This window comes from Gracilinanus agilis, chromosome 3 (genome assembly GCF_016433145.1).
Source record: "Gracilinanus agilis isolate LMUSP501 chromosome 3, AgileGrace, whole genome shotgun sequence".
Lineage (NCBI taxonomy): Eukaryota > Metazoa > Chordata > Mammalia > Didelphimorphia > Didelphidae > Gracilinanus > Gracilinanus agilis.
Genome location: NC_058132.1, coordinates 475022075 through 475029677, shown reverse-complemented (window position 1 = coordinate 475029677; position 7603 = coordinate 475022075). Strand labels below are relative to the sequence as shown.

At 36.2% G+C, this 7603-nt stretch overlaps 1 pseudogene; it reads right to left on the bottom strand.

The window, feature by feature from the left end:
• Nucleotides 1–5399: 5399 nt before the first annotated feature.
• The window catches only part of LOC123241719, a 105065-nt pseudogene continuing 102861 nt past the window's right edge, over nucleotides 5400–7603 (bottom strand).

Here is a 7603-nt window from a genome sequence, read left to right as displayed (position 1 = left end):
AGCAGCTAGATAGTGTAATGGATAGAGCACTGGGTCTGTAGTCAGGAAGGTCTGAGTTCCAATGGCCTTAGACATTTAGTAGTTGTGTGACCTAGAGTAATTCACATAACTCTTTTTGGCTCAGTTTCCTCATCTATAAAATAAGCTGGAGAAGGAAATGGAAAACCACTTTCTTCACCAAGAAAATCCCAAATCGGGTAATGAAGAGTCAATCAAGGCTGAAATAACTAAACAACATATATACATATATACACACACAAAGACAAAATAAGCACAAGAGAAAGTAGATACAGAATATGTGCATACATATATATGTATATTTCACATATGTATGTGTAGATAATAGTCTATATCTACTTTCATGTGTTTCAATTGTGTCTTTCTGTAGTATCTTAGTTTCTTTACATCAAGGGTGATTTAATTTTTTCTTTGTATCTTCAGTATCCTGTACATGCTTAGCATTGCTTGATAGAAAGTAACATCATTATTTAGGTGACCAATGAGAAACAATAGTATTCTTTCTAGATCAAGGCCTTCCTTTTAGCTGGTTCTCTGAGTATGACATCATATCATCTACAAAGAATGATAGTTTTGTTTCCTCATTGCATTTTTGTATTCCTTCAAATTTTTTATCTTATAGTTAGCATTTCTAATAAAATATTGAATAATAATGGTGCCAACAGACATCCTTGCTTCTCACTTCTGTTTTTACTCAGAAGTCTTCTAGTTTGTTCTCATTACAAAAAAAAATGCTTGCTCTTAGTTTTAGGTAGTTATTACTTTTTTTTTTCCATTGACAGAATCATATGATTTTTGTTGTTATTGTTAATGATATGGTCAATTATGCACTTCTCTCTCTCTCTCTCTCTCTCTCTCTCTCTCTCTCTCTCTCTCTCTCTTTCTCTCTTCTCTACTCTACTTCCTCAAAGTCTGTTTTGTTTCAGACAATTGCCTGGCCTTGCTGCTTACTCTACTCTGCCATCTTGGCTCCATCTCCAGAGCCCTTGCTTATACTCTTCCTCAACTTCAGTCCTGTATCAATCAGGGAGGACTTTTGGAACACATAGATTCTGCATCATTAGACTTCACAAAGAATCTATGGTATAAAAATAGGTTTTGGAGGGCATAGGATCCTAAGTAGTGATATAATATGAGTTTAAAGGAATTTCATAACTATGTCAAAGAGTGGTCTGGAGCTATGAACTTCAGATCATCACAAGTCAAATCAAAACAACATACTTTTTAGGTTAAGGTCATTCTAGTTGGCTTAAACTTTTTTTTATCTTTGTTTATCATCTCACTGACATTTTCTCTGGTCAGTATCCTTTGGTGGCTTATAGCTTGGCTGTGAACAAAAATAGCTATCAATACACCCTCAACAGAGGAAGTATTTATAGTCACTGGAAGTCTGCAGGGGAGCACTATGACACCAGAAAATTGTCCTGGTGAATAGAAGTCCAGAAGAGGATAGAATATACACTTTAACATCCCTGACCTCCTCCCACTCCTATCAGAGAATGTAAATATTTTGTAACTTCGACACTCATACACCTATACATAAATATATGTTGGATATAATTACATTGAATTGCTAGTCCCAGACAAATCAATCAATCAATAAACAGTGCCAGGCACTGTGCTAACTACTGGGGATAGAAGGAAGTAAAAGAGAGTTCCTACTACCCTTAAGCAGTTCACAAACTAATGGATTAAATAAAAGCCATTCTAGCTGGCTAGTGTGTGTCTAAACTGACATTCTGCTAGGATAAACGCTGAAAGGTTATTTTTCACCAAGGCAAAATGGTTCTGGTAATGATTAGAATGAAATAAATTTAAGTTTACTCATGACTAAGTTTTGAGGTACATATTCTATAGATTTGTACTGTCATGTTGCCTGCCTTAACGTAGCAAATTTATCTTGGTACTAAATTTATTTTTTTCACATCTCCATATAGATATATAAACTGAGGTGTGAGGTAATGTATTTGGATTTATTCTTACCCCAAGTCCTCAAGACATATCGTATTGTCAATTATTATTTTCCAAATAAGTTAACTTGTTAAACTGAATAATACCTCAATTTATTCTTTTATTCAATGTGAATATAACTTTGGCAATGTCCCCTTCAGATCTATTTGGCATCGGCAGAATTTTAATTGTTAGAATAGGATTAACAGTAATGGAAACTAAAGCTGAAAAGGGAGAAAATACAAATTTATTTGCTAGAGATCATGCTGAGTAGCCCTTCATTTCATTCTTTTCTACGGAATCCCTGTCACTGGTTCCCAGGATGCCTCCAGATATTGTTATAAATAACTTCTGGACAAAGATGGAGAACCGCTTGAGTGACAGATCATTGGTTATAGAACTTGGAATTTACCCAGATGGCATGAGCCAAGAGCAAAAGACAGTTGAAACCACCTCCATAAAAGCCCAGGGGCTCAGCCATTCTGGGTCTCAGTTTTGAGAAGGGAATTTATGGGGAAAGTGAGAGGTGAAGGGTGCGTAGGCCAATAAACCTGCAAATCCAGCCTCCATACCTTTTGCCATTAGAAGTTCAATCATCTATTACCAAACAGAGCTGAGAGATAACAACAGCACAGCTGCCAAGAAGAACATCACTACCCCTTCCTTTCCTTTGGTCTAGACCACGGCCAGGTCTGACCAGAGTCTTTGAGGGGGAGAAAAATCTCCAGCCAAATACCAACCTGATGCTCATTGATTTAGATTACTTTAATTCTCTATAGATATAGCATAGCCATTCCCAACACCTCTTTCCTTATCCTGATTCCTAACCCATTTGAGCCAAAGCATTAAACCCTGTTTCAAACTTGCTACAAGTGAAGGCTGGCATTCAGTCCAAAGGGCAAACGAATAGCCACAGCAAAAGGGAAAAGGGATTACCAGCATCCCAGTCATTTAGCGTTATCCATCCAATACCAATAACTAGCCCATTACCAATCATTTAATCTAACTCCAAATACAGGAACCAGAGGAACCGTTGAACAACATATACAGTTGCTCTCTCAATAACTTTGGCTTGGGCACTGTTAGTGGGGTCAAGTGCTTAACTGAGTTGATTATCCATAAGTCCTAGTAGTTACCAGCACACCTTGGTGGCTTCAAAGGCATCATTATTCCAACTCAGTCTAGATCCATTACCACCTGAGGATCTTGGGCCAGCTTGGTAGGCCCAGCTTATAGAAGCACCTTCCTGTCTATCCACCTATAGTTACCCCCTACCGTGTTTTTAACAATAGTTTGGGCATTTCTTAGTATAAATAAAATATAAACAATAGATTTTAGTCACAAATAAAGATGACTATTTTATTTAGTATTCAAAGATCACATAAGGTCATGCACAGCTAGAAACCTAGAAATAATTATTTGAAAACAATATTAAAGTGTATTATACTCAGGTAAAAAAAAAAACGTTGATGTCTATGGTCATGCGCTTGCTCTGTTGACAGAAACAACTAATGATTTTTTTTTTCTGGCAAACAAGATGGAATATAGAGAAGGAAACTCCGTTTCCCATTTAGAAAGGGTCTAAGAATTTATTAGATTCAAACCTTAACTGATGAATAATCATGTCTACAAACTAAATGAATAGCCATCAAAACTCTACTTGAATAACTCCGGAGATCAAGAACTCACTTCTTATAAATAATAACAATGGCTAACATTAAGAGCTTACTATGTGCCACGAATAAGCTAAGCAATTTTCAGTTATCCCATTTGATCCTTACAACACATCAGCCCAGGGAGGTAGGTGCCATTATTATCTCTGTTTTACAAAAACGCAAACTGAGGCACAGCTTAAATGACTTTCTCAGATACCTAATGTCTGAGGCTAGATTTGAATTCAGATCTTCATTACTCTAGACCAGACTCTTCATGCATTCTAACACCAACAAGTTCCACGATTTGTTTTTAGGCTCCTCTCATAACTATGAAATTTTTCTTTGATTGATCTAAGTGCCTTGTTGTAACTTTTTATCAGGTATTCTAGTTTTGTCTTTTGAAGGCACATATAATGTTAATCTTTTCTTTCACAAAAGATCATTTTGAATAAAGTTAATTATTATTACACTCCTCAGTCTTCTATGGTCTAGAATAAAGATCTCAACTTCCTTTTGAAATCTAAATCATTTTGGTTAAAAATTTTTTGAAAATTACAAAAGCTATTTTAAAATGATTCTTTTAGTTAAAAAACTGAGATTTTGAAAAGATTATCTGTTATTTAAAAATAGCGTGATTTGAAATTTTGATTTTAATTAAATTAAAATTTTTAATTTTTATCATTCAATAATAATTTGATTTTACTGGTAAAGTCTTCATATAATAAGGCATTGTATATCCAGAAGGGTCTCTTAATCACTCATCAACTTCAGCTCTTTGCTTTCAGACAGATGACTAAGCCACCCCCCTAGAGAAGGCTGTCTATTCTTTTCCTGAAGAATTACACCACCACCATCCATTTCTTGAATAAGTCTTGATACTGCATACCATTTAGTTGATGATTCTAAGTTTATTGACCTTTGGGTTTGTGAAGTCTGCTGTGGGCATGTATGTTGAAATTTCTCATACCTTAGTAATTAGATTATAGTTTTCCATTCCTACTTTCCACAAGCATGTGGTTTTATAACAGATGTTAATAGTAGTTTCTCCTTTATTTTTAATTTAAACATATTATTGCCCACATTATTTCACCACCTTCAACCAGTTCAATATCAAAACTCATTTCAATGCCTAAAGAATTCAGTATGTACCAAAATTCACTCACTAAAATGATTTTCAAAAGATTATTTACTTGCACCAAAAGACAAAGTGAATTATTTTCCTCTAATATTTTATTTCACTCATCCTTAAATGTGTTCAGTCAGTGAAATCATTATAAATTCCCTAAACAAAAAATTCAAACTGAATTTTCACCTATGCAGAGAAATTAAATTTAAAAATGCTTCCATATTTCAATCCTTTATAGAATTTATGTCCTCACTAATTGACATTTTTTTCAATATTACAGGGCAAATTCAATCATCCTTGAAATCATCAGCAGAAGATTTACCTTTTAATATGTAGGCTTCTTCTTTGGTCTTTTAACATGACATGAGTGTTAGTTCAGGCAAAAACATTATATATATATGTGTATATATATATAATAGACAAACCAATCTCTTGCTGGATCTAAGAGAATTAAATGCTATTATGATTGTTTGAGTTATTGTTATTTTTATTCTCTTTAATAAAATTTTTATTTTGACATACACTGTGTAAAAATTAATATAACCTTTTGATAAAAGTTATGTTTGTTTTCATAAGCCCTATTATTTATTTTTAGTAATGAGGGTAACAGGGGAATAAGAACTTGAAAGATGAAATGAATAGGAGCCACTTTACTTCTTGACAATCTGAATAAATTCACTTTCATCATCTAACATGTGATCTTTCCCCACCTTCTAGGGTTTTTGCTTCACTGACAGACAGACAGACAGACCCCAGACCTTGAATACTTGATACTTGAATTCTTCGATGAGGTTTTTATAGACCTTCATATAAAAATCCTCCACTGTGGTCCCAAAGTCAGGCAGCACTACCTGGGAAGTAGAGTAGCAACTGTCCCTTGAGTTGGTGTAGATCCTTCCTAGTATCAAATAGTCCTAGATCCAACTTGAGCAGGTCACCTAAATTCCAGTGGTAGTAAGCATAAATGGGCCCATAGTGAAGCTCCTTATAGATGATGTCCAGGTCCTTAGGGGATATCTGGTAGACCTTATTCACCACAAAGATATAAGGAATGTAAACCCTTTTGTGCTCCACCACAGCTATGAGATCATCAGCAGGGGTGTTGCTACACAAAGCATTTTAATGTGCCTGGATTTGTAATGTGGATTTGTAATGAGCCTGGATATCCTTCATGGTGTTGGTGTTGAGCTCACCCTGAGGGCACAAGGCCTAGAGGTTGATGCCTCCTTTGTCTTTCTTAAAGCCATTTGTTGTGTAAGTGGATTCCAAAGCTTTGAGCTCATTCTCAGTGGCATTCTTATGTCCCAGGGCTTCTGCACATCCAGATCAGAATCAACTTTCCTACCACCAGAATGACCCTCACAGCCTATGTCCTGCCCATCTTTGGCACCTGGATGCCTATCATAGTGGTCTGGGTGTTGACATAGGCTGGCACTTTAGAACACACTCCAGGCAAGTTACTAAGCAGCATTGACTTACCCACAGACTGTAGCCTCACAAATCCAATTTGAGCATCCACAGACTTGACCACATCAAACCCTTCTCTGGGGCCCCCAATCTTCCTTTCTCAGGATGATGAGCTTCTAGAGCAGCTTGATGAGTCAGGCCTTGAGCAGCCCCATGAGATAGTTAGTCTGAACATCTTGGCGTCTATCTCAGATATTTTGACTGAGGTGGTGCAGCAACTCCTGCTGGGTTTCTTGTTCCAGATGTCTCTGCCTCTGCTGCCAGAGGCCTGAATTAGCCTCTCCATCCAACTTAGAATCAATACTAAGTATTGGGCTGAAAAGTGGTAAGGACTAGGGAATGAAGGTTAAGTGATTTGCCCAAGATCACATTGCTAGGAAGTGTCTGAAGTCAGATTTGAACCTAGGTCATTCCTTCTCTAGACCTGACTATCCACTGAGCAAGCTAGCTGCCTCCACTATAGCATTTTTGTCCAGAGGTTCAAAAGCCTGTATCAATACCTTCATTCAAGAGGAGGTCATTACCTAACAAAGCAGCTCATTCCCTTTTTGGATAACTCACGATTAGAAAGGTATTAATGTCAATTGAATAGAAACATTCTGTTTCAATTAATAAGCATTTAATCCAGTACAAAAGTCAACAAATATTTATTGATTATTTACTATTTATTAGACATAAAGCTAAGCCCTGGAGCTAATTATAGTCTCATGGGGAAGGTGAACATGCAAGCAACCATGTACAAATAAAGATATACAAGATAAATTTAGAATTATTTCAGGGAAAGCATTAGAATTAAAAAAGATTGTGAAGAGAAGATGATGGGATTTTAGCTGAGACTTGAAGGAAGGAAAACCAAGGAAACCAAGGGATAAGAAGGGAGAGACTTTCATTTATGGGAAACCATTATGGGAGATAAAATGTCTTGTGCAAAGAGGCCAATGTCACTGAATCACAGAATGCAAGTAGGGAATAAAATAAGACAACTTTCAAAATGGGAAGGGTCTGGGTTATGGAAGACTTTAAAATCCAAATAGAGGATTTAATATTTTATCCTGGAGGTAATAGGGAGTCAAAGGAGTTTATTCAATAGGTGAGTGACAGAATTAGAGATCATTTTAACCACTGAGTGGGGGATGGACTGGAATGGGGATGAATTTAAGAAGGAAGACCAAAAGAAGATACAATATAGTGAGATATGAGATGATGAGAGTCTGCACCAGGCTGGTGACAGTGTCAAAGAAGAAAGAGAAAGGAAAATATATGAAACATTCAAAAGTGATATTGGGTAGGAATTGGTGACAAATCAAATGGGAGGGAGTGAGACAGAGTGAAGAGTCATGAATGATATATAGATTGCAAACATGAGTGACAGGGTAAATGGTAGAAC